The sequence below is a fragment of the Nomascus leucogenys genome, chromosome 11, assembly GCF_006542625.1.
Source record: "Nomascus leucogenys isolate Asia chromosome 11, Asia_NLE_v1, whole genome shotgun sequence".
NCBI classification, from domain to species: Eukaryota; Metazoa; Chordata; class Mammalia; order Primates; family Hylobatidae; genus Nomascus; species Nomascus leucogenys.
In genome coordinates this window covers 71486990-71502590 of record NC_044391.1, presented here as the reverse complement: position 1 = coordinate 71502590, position 15601 = coordinate 71486990, and the positions used below count along the sequence as shown (strand labels likewise).

At 37.1% G+C, this 15601-nt stretch overlaps 1 pseudogene; it reads right to left on the bottom strand.

The window, feature by feature from the left end:
- Positions 1-2455: 2455 nt before the first annotated feature.
- The window catches only part of LOC100599867, a 40586-nt pseudogene continuing 27440 nt past the window's right edge, over positions 2456-15601 (bottom strand).

Here is a 15601-nt window from a genome sequence, read left to right as displayed (position 1 = left end):
TTAAAGTGAAATTAAACCCATTCTGAGCAATTACAATCTGGTAAGTGTTCTATAATTGTGTTTACTGATACTGCCCTGATATTGAACACCTGGGAAGAGATATAATAAATACAGGAGGTTGCAAATCTTAGACGTGATTACTTTCAAGTTGGAAAAGTATGGATCTGGATGTGGCTTTGCCAGATGCTTGAGCCACTTAAATTCTCTCAGCCTCAACTTTTGCATCAGTAAAACTGGGGTAATTATGCCTTCCACCTAAGGTTGTTGTGAAGACAATGAGGTAGGATTTGTAAAAGGCCTAACATAACATTTGAAAATATAGCACATCCTCAACAAATAGTAGTTAGTATTAATGTGCTACATTACGATGGAAGTCCAGGATAATCAGAAGATACAGATAAACAGAGCAACTCTTAAAAGCTCTCTTTTTCTTCCTTTATGCATTTAACAGTATTCACAGAGCATGTACACTGTACCAGACATCATTCTAGAAGCAGAAAATACAGCAGAGAACAAGACAGGTAAAGCCCCAGCTCTCCTGAAGTTTACCTGTAAATGGCAGGAAGATACTAGAGAAATAATAGTTAATAAAGATGATAATTTCAGATATCCATAAATGTTGAGAAGAAAATTAAACAGAGTGATATGATAGACAGTGACTGGTGGATTTTAGAACGAACCTCTATAAAGCATCATAATTGAGGTAACACCTGCCAGGAGAAGTCACAGGAGTAGAGAGGGGGCCAGGTAGAGGAAACAAATGCCCAGGCCTGAGGTGGGATCAAGCCTGGCTGGCCAGGAGAACTGAATGAGGACAATGGTGTCTGGGGTGGTGAGAGAGAGATGGGACGAATTGAAGTTGAAGGTCTAGGCAGGGGATCTGAATTCCTATCCCAGCTCTGCTACTAGCAAGCTGTTGGGCTTTAAATAAAGATTTTAAACTCTTGAAATCTCTCAGTTTTGCCATCTGAAAAATGAGGGGAAGGGATTACCCTTGATCATTGTTAAGGTCCTTTCAACTCTGACTGTAATATAGACCAAAAGCACTATTACTCTTCCTATGATGACAATACTGCAGTCAAATATGACTCTCTTACAGATTGTCTAGTCTTGTTTGCAAGTGTCTATATTGATCTTTAGGCAAGAGTTACCTGTAAAATTAATCAGGCCCCATGATGTAAAATCCTTTATTCTGCTTATTTCGAAGTATCTTTTGGATTAGTAATGGCCAAAAGATCAGCTGGCCATAGATAGTTTTTGGTTCCTGGTGGCAAAATACCAGCAGCTCACATATGGTCCCAGGAACCTAGTTTTTGAAGTTTATTTTAATCGTTCCGTATTGTGTCTTGACCTTTTTTCAAGCAACTAAAGAACATGTATCAAGTCATACAACTGAGTCTGGGAAAACTTTATGAAACTTTCTATTTTGTTTGATAGCATCAACTTGCATAGTAGGTTATTCTGAACAGTTAAAACGAATGTTAAAACGCTGTTTGTAAATCATTATCATCTTTTTTTAAGTCCTCACAATAGTGATTTTATTAAATTAGTTGCTTTATAAAACATTGCAGATGTCATAATTGTTAACATAACAATTTACCAAACTGCAGTTAACTGGTGCAGTGTGCTGAGCACGTTTTATAAAGGAAAGGAAATGCCAAAATTCTGGTAAAGTTGTTCCATTGTGGCCTAAGAGAACAAAGATTTGTTTCTCAGACACTTAAATCAGGCAAATAAAAACAGGTAAAGAGTTTCCCTCCCCCATCTGAAGCACTTCATCAGTAGAAATAGCCTGATAAATTACTAGACAGTCTGCACTCAAGAGATTCCACAACATGTAATGCAATAATACAGAGGTTTACCTCCTTTAGCTTCAAAGTTGGAGGGTTTTGGCCATTTTAATTTTATATCCAACTAGTGCTATAGTTCGATATAAAAACTATAGAGTGAAGATATCAGCCACAGTATCTTCACTCTGAGATAAGCAGTCTTCTTCACAATGTATTTTTAATATCCTTATGTTCAATTTTAAGACAAAGCAATTTTAATACTAGGTACACATCACATGCCCTTGCTGCCAGCTGGTTTTCTTGACAAGTTATGAAGTAGTTCAAGGAGGTATGGTTAAGGCTGTATTACTGAATGGTGCTGGTAAATACTACACAATTTTTTTTGTCATGTTGCAAACTTTTATTTCCAATTCAGTGACTGCTGCTATGAAATCAGACAGCAACAATGACAACATTATTAGGTTCGTTTTGAACTATGATTTAGTAGCAGCTGAGGTTCCCAATTTTAACCCTTTGGCAGCAAGATCCAAGTTCCTTCATTTGCACATTAGCACCTAAGTGTTGAGGGGTTAAATAACCAGCACAAAAGATACTACTGCACTTCTAATTGTAGCATTTGGTAGAACTGAAAGGAAAGGAAGTTGTACTACATGTTCAAGGGATTATGGGCAACATAAAGATGACACCAAGACGGGAGGCTGAGGCAGAGAATTGCTTGAACCCGGGAGGCAGAGGTCGCAGTGAGCCGAGATCACGCCACTGCACTCCAGCCTGGGCGACAGAGCAAGACTCTGTCTCAAAAGAAAACAAAAACAAAAACAAAAAAAACACCAGGAAAAGATAAAATGTCACATGAAGTCTTCATAGTCTTGTACATATCCTCCATCATAACCACCATAATCTGCCAGATCATCTTTCATGGTGGCTTTTATTCCCCTCCAAGAACCACACCTTTCCTCTTCTTTTTGGCTTTTCTTGCTTCTGTTTTTACTGCAAAGTACAGTCAGTGAACTGGTAATCTTTTTCAAGTCATCAATTTCCAATGAAATACACATATCTCGAACTAAGATTTCCAAAAAAAAAAGGACATCATATAGTGACTTTTCATTTTGTGTAATTTTATCTTTTAGTAACTTTCCAAACTCTGTAAAATCATCTTTTGATGATAGCATCTATCACAGTAATTTATCAGGCTATTTCTACTGATGAAGTGCTTCAGATGGGGGAGGGAAACTCTTTACCTGTTTTTATTTGCCTGATTTAAGTGTCTGAGAAACAAATCTTTGTTCTCTTAGGCCACAATGGAACAACTTTACCAGGATTTTGGCATTTCCTTTCCTTTATAAAACGTGCTCAGCACACTGCACCAGTTAACTGCAGTTTGGTAAATTGTTATGTTAACAATTATGACATCTGCAATGTTTTATAAATCATAGCATCTATTCCATAAACTGTATTATTAACACCAAAAGTTTCCTTTGCTAATTCGAGGTCTGACTCTTCCTGTAATTTATTTAGCCCCAGTTTATCTGCTAATTGTTCTTCTGGTGTTAGCACTTTATTAGGTTCTTCAGGTTCTTTCAACCTCTTTTTAATTTCTTCTTGCCTTTTCTTCTGTTGCCGTTCTTTCTCTTTTATCTTCTCTGCCGTTTTTTTCTTTTCTGAACTTTTCACCTCTGGTTTTACTTCCGCTTCTTCTTTTTTTACGTCATCATCGTCATCCCAGTTATCCTTGACGCCCTCGTCCTAGTCCTCGCCTTCCCAGCAGTCCCCGCCAGCAGTGCCGCCGCCCCACACCTTCTGCACGGGGTCTTCCACGGAGAATGCGTCCGCCTCTCGAGAGTCGCAGTCTCCCGCGGCCGCCGCCGCCATCTTGAGGAGAGTGTGAGCGTGTATTGAGGGGGAGAGCTAGGGAGGAGTTAGCGCGGCGAAGGTGAGTCACTGGGTTTGCTCAATCTTTATCATCTTAAATGTTCAAGCAACTCTGACTGTAGTGCACGCCTCTTCTCTAGGGATTTAATATGCAGTAGTTGACCACCAGAACAAATGTACATTTAGGAAAATGACAATTATCCACCATGGTCAACAGTGACGTAGATAATTTAAAGTCACCCAGTGTGAGAACTGAGTGAAATTCTAAGCCATCAGATCAAGAAGGTAGGTGCTTATTCTGAAATGGCTCTAGTATAACAGATTTGCACCCAAACTATTCTGGTCAAATGAGTAACTCTCCTGCTTTGTTTTTTAAGCACTTACAACTTCTTGGGTAGACCATTCCAGAACTTAAAAAACAGCTTTCCAGTTCTTTCTTATTTCTAACCTAAGTCCTTTACATTGCTTTCTAGGTTATTTCCTCTAATTCTGTCATATATGGAGAAGGGCAAACTGGTGGTTACCCTCAGCACACTACACTTTTTGATATGGTTTGGCTCTGTACTCCCACCCAAATCTCATGTTGAGATGTAATCCCCAGTGTTGGAGGTGGGGTGTGATGGGAGGTGATTGGATTATGGGTATGGTTTCCAATGGTTTACCACATCCCCTTAGGGCTGCCTCATGATAGAGTTTTCGGGAGATCTGGTTGTTTAAAAGTGTGTAGCGCCTTCCACTTCACTTTCTTCTTCTTTCTCCGGCCATGCTTGTGCCTGCTTCCCCTTCACCTTCCGCCATGATTGTAAGTTTCCTTAGGCCTACCCAGCCATGTTTCCTTTACAACCTGTGGAACTGTGAGTCAATTAAACCTCTTACCTTTATAAACTACCTAGTCTCAGGTAGTTCTTCAAAGCAATGAGAGAACGGACTACTACACTTTTCCAATAAATAACAATGACACAAAGCAACACACATAGTGTTTACTAATCTAGGTTCTTTACAGATTACCATTTAATTCTCACAACAATTCCATCAGATAGATAACTGTTTTAATCCCACTTTACAGGTGGGATAACTGAGGCACAGACGCTAAACACCAGCTAGTCAGAGACACAGCTGGGATCTGAGCCCATGCCCCTGTCTCCAGATCTTTGCTTCAGTCACTGCACCATTTTGCCCCTCCCATAAGCAAATTCTCCATGTGGGTTGCAATTCACAAATCTCTCTGTTTTTTTGTTTGTTTGTTTAAGTGATTCATGAAGAGACACCAAAAACCTTTTTCTTTTTTCTTTCATTATTTTATAAATAAGTGTAATTCTTTTCCTTCTTCCTGAAAATAAAAACCTACGACCAATGCTTTATCTGAAAAAGAGTCTTTGACAGGTTATTGCAGAAAGAGTCTTTCATTTATTCATGCTGCCCTCATTAATAGAGAAAAAGTCTTGCTGGGCCAAATTAAGTCAACGTGTTCCCCATTCACCATCTAATTATCTTAAAAAAGCACAATCCAGCACCAGAATTAAAGCAGGAATTCTACCCATCTTCTGTGAGAGTGCAAGAGGCCACGAGATGAACCACATAGCTAAGACTGGTGACATGGACTGGAGAACCCAGGAGATAACGTTATTCAAGTTTATGTGGAGGCTTTCATGGCACTCTGGTTTTTCTGCATCAGGAAAACAACTGCTGTAGGCAGAGAGATGGCAGCTGCATATCTACCTACCTACCTATATATCTACATATCCATCTATGCACATATATGTACCACACACACTCGCACAATTTCTTTTCATTTTCCTTATCTTAACCACTAAAATACTAAGTTTTTTGTGTACCCTTTCAAGTCCCCATCACAGATAACAAAAGCCTACCCTTCTTATTGTCCACTTCCCAAGCAAATTCCCTAAAACAAACCAGAAACATAAAATAGAGGATGCACATAACTCAAAGATATAAAATATATACCACATAGGTATAAATAAAAAATTATAAGTATAGGTAAAAAATTACATATAAGGTATAAATAAAAATTATATATATGGACATTGTGTATATGTATATGTGTGTGTATAGGGTATTTCAGACCACAAACTTAGTGGTATAAAATATATCACTTTATTTAGTCTCATGAGAACAAACTTTAACACATTTTATGAAGAAACAATCTCAGTCAAGGAGGGTTTCTCCTCCCTTCTAAGTTGCTGGAGAAGAGCTGTGTGCCCAGGCAGTGGGCGGAAGGGGGTGTCTGGTCTGGGTCATGATCCATGCAAGTTGGTGAAGACTGAGGCATCCTTATTGCTGTCTGGTCTTTGATTGTTCACACAGAGAGGCAGCAGGCTCCAAGGGTTCAACGCTCTCAGAGCTGCAGCCCAGGGCACAAGCAGCTCCATGAGGCTGCCTGGGGCCCTGAACCCTGCTGCTCCAGCATGCACATGAAGATTTCAGGGGACTCTGGTTCTGACTGCCACCCCTTTGAGGTTGGTGTAGAGGGACAAGAGAGTATAGATGCTCACCACGCTCAGATCCTCTCCTTTTATCTGGTATTTTTCTTACCCTGCTCCTTACCTCCTTCCCAGGGTTTTAGCCTAGGGGAGGAAGCAACAATGTGGGACCGTTTCTCAGGTCACATCGGAGTTTAGCTAACCTCCGTTTCCCTCCCCTCTAATTGTCTTCCTTTCCCTATCCCACTAACCTGTGAACCTTTGGAGGAATTAAGGGTCAAAGGGAAGACTGTCTCCTCATTAGGTCTTTTTTATGCCCTGAGCCTCTCAGCACCTATGCTTTTAAAAGGCATAGCCTTTTTTTCTGCTATAATAACTTGAAGCAAAGAGGTTGCATGCCTAAGTGATACAGTGGCAAAGGAAAATGGAGTGCAGAGAGACAACAGTCTTTTCCTCCAATCACATGTACCCACCTGGCAGTATATAATATATGCCAACTGTGTGTATCTTAACATGATATACACATATATGTATTTAATACACAAGAATCATATTTACACATATAGGCATTACTCATGTGGTTTGGGGCTATGGATTGTGGCTTTTTTGGGGAGAAAAATTTATGGATGAATACCTCTATTCAATTCTTAAATATTTAAGTCATAAGTATATGTTCTTAATTTATGGATCATAAGAGAAAAAAAATGGAGAACCAGAATATAAAAGATAATTATCTTATAATAGATTGTAAGATGGATTATAATTGTAATATATCAGATTATAGATAGATTTCTCATCACCAGTTGCACGGAGAGAAAAGGGAGCAAGAATTTCTGACTCAGGAACTCTGTAACAATCAACTTAATGTAACCCCAGCCATGTCATTTAGCTTCATTAACAATCTCATTTTCATTATTAATGAGGATGAAAAATGTGCTCAAAATACATTACAAGTATAAGATCACAGATTTCAATAATAAAGCTGATTCAGCTGAAGACTGAAAATATTGCCTTATTCATAAGACATTTTAGAGCACTATGCAGGCAATAAAGAATTCTTAATCTTTGCACCAAATGCCATGATTCACGTTGTTTTCCTTTAGTATGAAATTACTTTCAATGTAAACTCTGACACATTTGGAAAAAAAATAGGTTTCTTAAGACCTTTCCATACAAAATGTAGGTAAAATAACTTGAAAAAGAAGTAAAACAATCTTAGGTTATATTGGTTACATCTTTAACTTATTGCTACTAGTTTAAGGCAAGAACTTAATCTTTATATCTAAACATGCAAAAGGAAATATCCTTTTGCTCCATGGTGAGGAGACAGGACAAAGCAGTTTTTTATTACCTGTGGTTGAGAAAATAGCTGTTTAAGAAAAAGATACTGCCATTCTTCTGGCTAGCCTGAATCTTGAGAGTACAATCCCTCTCTTCCAGTTGTTGGGCAGGCTGTTTTTGTTTCTTGATGGGTAAACATATTTCCACTCTTCACCCTAGGTGATAAGATTCGGGGTAAACAGTGTCTCAGGGATTACTTAGGAGGGACAATAGGCAGAGGCAGAATCTTGGGGGAAGCCCTCAGGTATAAGGTTGTCAAATTTAGCAAGTAAAAATACAGAAAAACCGGTTAAATGTAAATTTCAGATAAAGAATATAAGTTCCCTATATTGCATGGGACCACCTTACCAAGGTGGAATTATGTGAACATAAGAAATGGCCACTGGGTGAGTGCCCAGCAGGAATATGGGCTCACCAACCAAAAGAGTAAACAAGTGGCCTCTGGGCATTCCAGCCTCAGAAGGTAACTTAGAATTCTACCAAATTCTACCAACAGTAGAAGCAATCTTCAGGGAGTACTAAAAATGCATGTGGCAAACCGAAGCAGTGGTGTTAGCACGAGCCTACCTTGGAATTAGCCTGAGTTGCTTGGTGCAACATTCAAGTGAGACCAAAGTAGGGCAGAAGAAGGAACAGGGGCCTGTGTACCCAGGGAGTGTCTGTCATGCCAATCTGTGCCTTGTCTCCAAGTTATCTTAGGACACAAATCTGTGCTCAGGAAGCTCATCTGTTTCTGTGCTTCTGTTTTTTCCCTTTTTGGTCTTCTTGTGCTTTCCCCTCATTTCTCATTCAAATTTCTTTTTGAATATTCTAGCTTTTGTCTCTAAATAATTAACATCTAGGCCTTTAGTCTTGATCACACTCACCAACCCATCCTCTTTGTGCCAACCAGAGGGCCTCTTTCCTTCTGTCTTTTAAAATCAGATTTATTGAGATATAATTTATATATAATAAAGCTCACCAATTTTGTATGTATGATCTGTGAGTTTTGACAAATGTGTACAGTTGTGTAACCACCACCATCACCACAATCAAGAGTGTAGAATATTTCTATGACACCAAAAAAAGTTTCTTAATGTTCCTTTGCAGGTAATCTCGAGACTCCTTCCACACCTGGCCTCTGGCAACCACTTATCCGCTTTGGAACACTTCAGTTTTTACTTTTCTAGAACTTCATATAATTGAAATCATATTGTATGAAGTCTTTGTTGTCCAACTTCTTTTACTTAGCATAATGCTTTTGAGATTCATCTGTGTTGTGTATATCAGTTGTTCATTCCCTTTCTCCTGCTGACTAGTATTCCATCATATTGACATACCACAATGTGTTTACCTATTCAGAAATTAATTGACATTTGGATTGTTTCCAGTTTAAGGCTATTATACAGAAGGCTCCTATAACATTAAAGTAAAAGGGTTTTTTTGAATATAAATGTTCTTTTCTCTTGGGTAAATATCTACAAGTAGGATTGCTGGGTCATATCATAATCATAGTTGTATATCTAACTTATTAAAAACTACCAAACTGGTTCTATCATTTTGTATTCACATCAGCAACATCTAGGAGTTTCAGTTACTTCACATTCTCACCACAGTTGGTATTGTCAGTCATTTGTCAATTATGAGTGTGTGCTAGTATCTCATTGTAGTTTTAATTTACATTTCCCTAATGATTAATGATGTTGATAATCTTCTCATGTACTTCTTGGTCATTTGTATATTTTTTTGATCTATTCAAATCTTTTGTACAATTTTTAATCAGGTAGTTTGATTAGTATTTAGTTGTACATGTTCTTTATAGATTATGTATACAGACATTTGTCATATATGTTTTGTAAATATTTTCTCCCACACTGCAGCTCACCTTTTCACTTTTCTTTTCTTTTCTTTTCTTTTCTTTTGAAAAGAAAAAGTTTTTAATTTTGGTGAAGTTCAATTTATTGCTTTTATGGTTTATGCCTTTTTGTGTTCTGTCAAAGAAGACAGCTTAATAGAAGGCCATGAAGATCTTCTCCCATAATTTCTTCTAGAACTTTCGTAGTTTTAACTCTAACATTTACTCTAACAAGTTATTTTTTGTTTAAAGTGTGAAGTAAAGGTCAACGTACTTCTTTTGCATACGAATACCTAGTTGATCTGGCACCATTATTGAAGCGTCCCTCCTTTCCCATATTGATATGTTTTGGCTCATTCATTGAAGACCAATTCACCATATGTATGTGAGTCTACTTCCGGACTTTCTATTTTGCTTAATTGATCTGTATGTCTATACCTTACTTTCTTGATTATTTTGGCATTATAGTAAATCTTGAAATCAGGTGGCATTAGTTTTTCACTTTTGTTTTTGCTTTTTGTTTTGGCCATTCTAGGTCCTTTGCATTTCCATATACATTTGAGGATCAACTTGTCAATTTATTTATTTATTCATATATTTATTTATTTCCTTCCTTCTTTCTTTTTTAGAAATTGGATCTCACGATGTTGTCCAGTCTCTAACACCTGGGCTCAAGCCATCCACCTAGCTCAGCCTCATGAGTAAGTGGGACAATAGGGGCATGCTGTCAAGCTCAGCTAAATTTGTCCATTTCTTTAAAAAAAAAAGCCTCCCAGAATTTTGATTGAGATTGCATTGAATCTATGGAATCCATGGATCAATTCAAGGAGAACTGACATTGTAACAAGAGTAAGACTTCCAAACCATGAACACAGTATACCCTTCTTTTATTAGGTCTTTGATTTTTCTCAATGTTTTGAGTTTTCAGCATACAGATCTTTCATGTATTTTGTTATATAACTTACTTATAAGTGTCATGATTTTTTAATGCTAATGTAAATAATATTTTCATTTTAATTTCTAATTATGTATTCATAGCATATAGAAATGGAATTGATTTTTTCATATTGACATGTATCTTGCACAGGTGCCAATTCACTTTTTAGTTTCAGTGACTTTTTTATAGGTGCGTTGGCATTTTTTATGTAGACAATCATGACATCTATGAATAGAGACAGTTTTATTTCTTTCTTTCCAATGTGTATGCATGTAATTTCTTTTTCTTGCCTGATTGCACTAGCTAGGGTCTGTAGTACAACACTGAATAGAGGTGGTGAGAGCAGACAGCCTTGCCTTATACCTTATCTTAGAAGGAAAGTATTCAGTCTTTCGCCATTAAGAATGATGGTAGCTGTAGGTATGTAGGTAGTTGTAGTAAATGCTCCATGTGCACTTGATAAGAATGCATATTCTGCTGTTGGGTGGAACATTCTGTAAATATCAATTAGGTCAAAAGAACTAAGATGGCCTTTACTGAGTTGATGACTTTCCCTTCTATTTCTAGTTTGCTAACAGTTTGTATTACGAGCCTCTGTTGACACAAAAGCATTTGTGTCAAATGCTTTTGCTGCATTTGTTGAAATGATCATATGCTTTTTTTCCCCTCATCTGTTGATATGGTAAATTATATTGATTTTTAAACATTGAACCAGCCTTGCGTTTCTATTATAATGGTCATAATATATTATCTTTTTATACCACTGGATTTCATTTGCTAGCATTTTGTTGAAGATGTTTGCATGTAGGAAAATTGGTCTGTAGGAATATTGATCTGTAGTTTTCCTTTCTTGTAATGTCTTTAACTGGTTTTGGTATCATGATAATACTCATATTAAAAAATGAGTTGGGGAGTATCTTCTCCTCTTTATTTTCTGGAATACACTACATAGAATTAGTCTTCTTTCTTTCTTTAGTGTTTGATAGAATTCAGCAGAATAGACAATTAGGGCTGGAGTATTCTTTGTTGGGTGGTTTGTAATCATGAACTCAATTTCTTTAATTGTTAACACTATTAAAATTATCTATTTCACATTGGACAAGCTGTGGTAGATTGTGCTTTTCAAGGCATTGGTCTATTTCATTTAAGTTGTCAAACTTATGTGTGTAGAATTTTTCATAGTATTCCCTTATTATCCTTTTGGTGTCTGCAGGGTATGTAGTGATATCTCCTGTTACATCCTTGATGTTTGTGATTTGTTTCTTCTTTCTTTTTTCTTTTTCCGGCTTGCTGGAAGATTGTCAAATTTTATTGATTTTTTTTTAAAGAACTAGTTTTTGTTTCATTGATTTTCTCTATTGCTTTTCTATTTTGAATTTCATTGATTTCTGCTCTTTTCATATAGTGTCTTCTTTCTGCTTGCTTTGGATTTAATTTACTCTTTTTTTCTAGTTTCTTAAGCTGAAAGTTTAGAGGCATTTCTTCTTTCCTAATATTAGTCTTTACAAGTTTCTCTCTAAGCATTATTTTAGCTGATGCTGTGTTTTTATTTCATTAAACTAAAACTATTTTCTAATTTATCTTATGAATTTCTATTTGACTCGAGTTATTTAGCACTACGTTATTTGATTTCCAAATATTGGGGGATTTTCAGATATCTTTCTACTACTGAGTTCTAGTTTAATTGAGTTATGGACAAAGAACATATATTGTATGATTTCAATACTTTTACATTTTTAAAGGCTTGTTTTGTGGCCCAGAATATTATCTATATTAGTGAATATTCCATGTACATGTGACAAGAATGTGTATTTTGCTGTTGAGTGGAATGTGCTATAAATATCAATTAAGTCAAGTTTGTTGATTATGTTATTCAAGCCTTCTATATGCTTGCTTTTTAAAATTTTTATTTTTTTATTTTTATTAAATATAATTTAATATCATACAATCCACTCATTTAATGTGTACAATCCAGTGGATTATTAGTATATTCACATTGCATAACTCATCACCATTATCTAATTCCAGAAAATTTTTATAACTCCAAAAAGAAATTTCATATTGTTTAGCAGTCACTCCCCATTTGCTCCAATTGTGACTGCTAAACAATATTAAATTTCTTATTGGAGTTATAAAAATAGATTAGAAATAGAAATATCTAATCTACTTTCTATTTCTATGGCTTTGCCAATTCTGGACATTTCATACTAATGAAATCATGCAATGTGTGTCCTTTTGTGTCTGGCTTCTTTGGCTTAGCATAATATTTTCAAGGTTCATCTATGTTGTGGCAATTGTCAGAACTTCATTCCTTTTTATGGCCTAATAATATTTCATATGTATATATAGTCAATCATCATCATTCAGAGATTCCATATTTGTGAATTCGCCTACTTGCTAAAATTTATTTGTAATCCCAAAAATAAACACTCATAGTGTTTTCACAGTCATTTGTGGACATGAACAGAACAACAAAAAATTGGATTTACCCAATGTGCATATTCCCAGTTGAGGTCAAACAAAGTGATACCCAGCTATCTTGTTTTAGCTGTCATACTGTAAACAAGTGTCCTTTTTGTGGTCTGTTTATTGCCATGTTGTCCTGGTCCACCTAGTGTTGCTATGAAGGAATACCTGAGGCTGGGTAATTTATAAAGAAAAGAGATTTATTTGGATCATGTTTCTCAGGCTGTACAGGAAGCATTGCACCAGCATCTGCTTCCAGTGAGGGCTTCAGGCTGCTTCCACTCATGGCAGAAGGCCGAAGGGAGCCAGCATGTGCAGAGATCACATGGTGAGAGAGGAAGCAAGAGAGAGAAAAGGTGCTAGGTTCTTTTTAACAACCAGCTCTTGCAGGAACCAATAGAGCAAGAACTCACTCATTACCACAAAGATGGTACCAAACCATTCATGAGGGATCCATCCCCATAATCCAAATACCTCCCATGAGGCCCCATCTCCAATATTGGGGATCAGATTTCAACATGAAGTCTGAAGGAGTCAAATATCCAAGCCATAGCACTTATTTTTTTTGCTTTTTTTTTTTTTTTTTTTTTTGCTTTTTGTTGGTGAATTTGCTATTTAAAATGCCCTCCACCAAGTGTAGTGCTGAAGTGCTATCTTGTGTTGCTCAGCACAAGAAGTCTGTGATATGCCTTACAGCGAAAATACGTGTTTTAAATAAGCTTTATTGAGGCATGAGTTATAGTGCTGTTGGCTGTGAGTTAGATGTTAATGAATCAACAATATATATTAAATAAGGTGCCTTTAAAACAGAAACAAAGGCAAAGAAAAATTATTTATTGATTGGTTGACAAAAATATTGTGACCAGAGGCTCACAGGAACATAACCGTATATTTTGCCTAGGTGCAATGGTTCAGTATTCACTAAGTCAATGCTTATGGTGGGTTTATTTATTATGCTGCATTTTGTTTACCCATTCATCAGCTAATGGACATTTGGCTTGATTCCACTTTTGGTCTATTAGCAATAGTGCTGCTATGAATATTCATATACAGGCTTTTTTGTCTGTATATTGTTCTGTCAGCTACTGAGAGAGGAATGTTGATGATTCCAAATGTTATTGTGGATCTGTGTATATCTCATTTCAGTCTTGTCATTTTTGCCTTATATGTTTTGAAGCTCTGTGTTAAGTATATACACATTTGTGGTTCTTATGTCTTCTTGGTGAATTGACACTTTTATTATTAAGTCCTTCTTTACTCCTAGTAATATTCTTTGTCTTGACTGCATGCCAGATATTGCAAAATTTACATTATTAATTGCTGGATTTTGTTATATTCCTTTGAATAGTGTTGGATTTTTTGATACACAGTTAAGTTACATGGAATGATTTTGACCCTTTCGAGTCTTGCTTTCCAACTCTGTTAGAGTGAGTTCAGAGGGGTCTTTAGGGTTAATTTAGCTCTACTACTAAAATAATACCCTTCTGAGGAATCTACTCAATTTCCTGTGTATTACAAGGTCTTTTAACTCTGGATGGTGAAATACAAGCTGTTTTCAAGTCTAGGAATTATTCTGCCACACCATTTTAGTGGCTTTTTTTGCTGCTTCTCATGCATATACAGATCTATACTCAGCCAAAAACTTGAGGATATTCCTCTACATCTCTCTAGGGTACTCTTGTTGGTTCTCTCTCTCTCTCTCCCTTTCTCTCTCTGTCTCTGGTATTATGATGCCTTGGCTCCCCAAACTCTGATCTCTGTCTCCTCACTTCGGCATGATGGTTGGGCCAAGTTGGGTTCCTCTTCCTTGTGCTGCAGCTTAGAAAGAGCCTGCAGGCAGAAACCTGGGGACATTACAGAGCTCACCTCAATTGTTTCCCTTCTATCATATATCACAATCCTGCACCACATCTTATTTAATATGTGAAGGCCATTGTTTCATATATTTTGTTTGGTTTTCTAGCTGTATAGGCATAAGGGTAAATCTGGTCCTGGTTCCTCCATCTTGACTGAAAGAGAATTCCTGAGAGCCCAGAGTGCTCTTTTTATGACAAATCTAATCCAGTTGCCTCCCCTAAACTTTGTAATGACTTTCTTGGGCATCAGTTTCAAAAGAGTAAATAAATGAAGGAGAAAGGGATGTATGTATGTATCTCTAAAGATGGAAGAAATTAAAACATGGCCTTTAGGGAACCAGAAATAGTGACGGAGTCTGGACAATGAAAGGTGCAAACACATGAAGGGGAGGTCCAGGGGTGGATTATGAAGGCAGAATGGAGCAAACACTGGTCCAGAATCCAGTGTCCTTGAGTCCCTCTGCTGGAATCCACAAATATAGTTAAAACAGTATCCCACTCTAGCCATTCCAGCTGCTCAGCTTCGTGTCCTCTTCGCCCATACATCCTTCATCCCATAGAGTCTTGCCAAGAATACAGACCATGTAAATAATGTTGACCATGCTGCTAGTTTTTATTGGGAGCGGGGAGTTATCTGAAGGAACTAGAGAACTAAAATGGAAACATCTTTTGCCTTCAAGATTGAAAATGAGAAGATGGAAAGACAGACTATACATGATTAAAAAGGACCCAATCAATGGTTAAAAAAAAATGTTTAATAAGACAGTGAAGTTTCAGCTGTCTGAGAACCAAATGGGTTCAGGAGGGAAGCCCCAAGGAGGGAAGCCATCTTCTGCTTCTGGGTGAGTCTTGGGGCTGAGTCATGTAAGCCATAATCAGAAAGAGAAATGGGCTCCCCGGTCTAGGTGTTTTTTGCTGCAACTGTTTACTTGCCAGGAAAGCACAGCTGTGGGGTCTCATCTTCTCAGTTTCTTCCTTGGGTTCTGGGAGACACCTGGGCTGCCTTGGGTAACTGAAAGGATATTGGCTGAGACAAGAAAGATGTCAACAATTGTTGAGGGAAA